We start from the raw sequence: 1,937 nt of genomic DNA, 5'->3' as shown, positions 1-1,937 counted from the left end.
ATTTAGTAACAAACGCAAACACCTGAAACGCCATTTTTGACCCATTACTGCTTAATAAGAATCCAACCTGCATCTGTCCACAAGAGAGAGTATATTAAGCTAAGAAGTCCCTGGAGAGATCACAGAGTTGCCCAAATTCAGCGTGCTGGTGGAGTCTACACAGACACAGGAAACAAAGCGAGGGCCTTCCACTCAGCCATGAGTCCTTGCAATGCTTTCATTTTAAGTCAGTGTCTCTTCACGTTGCTCACATTCCCCAATGCCTGCTTAATGAAATGCCATAATCGCCATGGGGTCTACTTCCTGCAGTCTTGTGTAGACTTTGCTGCCACCCTGAAACCCGAAGGGATGTCTGCCATGGAGCACACCACCACTCCCTGGCACTGAGACGTATTTTCAGTGATTCTACGCAGTCCAGATTTTAGCACATGGTTCCCATACAGGAAGGACGGCTCTGCTCTAAGCTTTATCCGCACGTTGTACTTGGCATAGAGTGTAAGCTAATCCAGAGCTGTGATGTGCAACCAGAATGTGTGGGTCCCAGTGAATTTTCTGAAGCAGGTCCCAGGGACACCAGCTTGTCACTGGAGATGTTAGTGGCCAACGTGAAGATCTTTTTATGCACGTAGTACACCCAGTCGCTGTGCAACCTGAAATAGTTAGGTGCTGTCAGGCCTGTCAACCAACAGCTGAAGATCCTCCTTGATGTACTTTGCTATCCTATCAAACATGACATGGGTCTCCTCTCTAGTCAGGGGCTGCATTTTCCACTGTTGGAGCACCCCAGGGTGGAGTTTTTGATTGTACTAAATGTTCTAGGACCATTGAGGTGGTCTCTGCCCATTTCTTCTCTTTTTGAGGAAAAGCAGTCACTCACCTGTTTTGGACAGTGTCTGGCAGCTCCCCAAGTGAAGTCCAATAAAAAAATTTCCCAAACATCTCTCTGAGCACAGAGCAGAGCAGACCCAAGGGACCTGCCCCTGGGGGGACAGCTTCCTCCAGGGTCCAGGAGCGATGTAGTCTGAGCGTGAACCGTGGTGATGATGAGCGAGTGCCCTTTAAAAGGGAAGAAGCCTGGCATTAGGGAGAGCCCTCAGGAAGTGAGGATGGTAAGGGCATGTGCTAGGGTAGAGAGGAGAGCAGGAATTTGATAACTATTTAGGAAGTTAAGTAGGAAAGACAAGGATATTGAAGGGAGGAGATGAAGCAGACAGTCCAAGATGACTCCTAGGATCTAGACCCAATGATTGGTGGTGACCGTTAGGGTGATTCTCTCTGATTAGCTGGGAATATCCTATTAAGACTTAGATTCCCACGTGCAGGAAAGCCCCTCAGTCCAAAGCAAATATGGATAATTAGTCACTATAGTGATTGTTCATCAACTAACATGGGGAGTAGTAGAAGTGCCTATACGTTTGGGAGGTTGAGGAGATGATGAGTTTGATTTGGAGCATATTGAATTTGAAGTGCCAGTGGACAGCTAGAAGTGCCATATTCCAGCAGGTACTTGGAATAGGGATCTAGGGAGACTTTTGACTTGGAGAGAGTGGATTTAGAGGCCATTTGCATAAGTGGAAGATGTTTAGGACTATGAAAGTGGGTTAAATCACCAGGGAGAGACTGTAGAGTAAAACGGGAAGTGGATGTAGAATGAAACTCTGGAGGATGAAACATTGGAAATGCTAATGTTTAAGGAGCATAAAGAGAAAGAAGAGCCCATGAAAGAGACTAACAGTCATTAGTGATCTTAGCTGAAATCCTCTCAATGGTTGGACAGGGAGAAACCAGGTTGCTCCTGAGGAGGAGTGGATGGGAGTTGAGGAAATGGAGACAGTGAGTACAGTCTCATCATCCGAGGAACTTGAGAACAAGGGAACAAGAGAGGTAAAGCAATAGCTAGAAGATCATGTATGGTCAAGGAGGAATTATTATTATTT

The 1,937-nt window shown here is 46.2% G+C and overlaps 1 pseudogene; it reads right to left on the bottom strand.

The window, feature by feature from the left end:
- Positions 1-222: 222 nt before the first annotated feature.
- Positions 223-764, bottom strand: LOC103283747 (60S ribosome subunit biogenesis protein NIP7 homolog; annotated as a pseudogene).
- Positions 765-1,937: the final 1,173 nt, after the last annotated feature.

The sequence above is a fragment of the Eptesicus fuscus genome, chromosome 5 (genome assembly GCF_027574615.1).
Source record: "Eptesicus fuscus isolate TK198812 chromosome 5, DD_ASM_mEF_20220401, whole genome shotgun sequence".
Lineage (NCBI taxonomy): Eukaryota > Metazoa > Chordata > Mammalia > Chiroptera > Vespertilionidae > Eptesicus > Eptesicus fuscus.
This window is presented reverse-complemented; position numbering and strand designations above follow the sequence as displayed.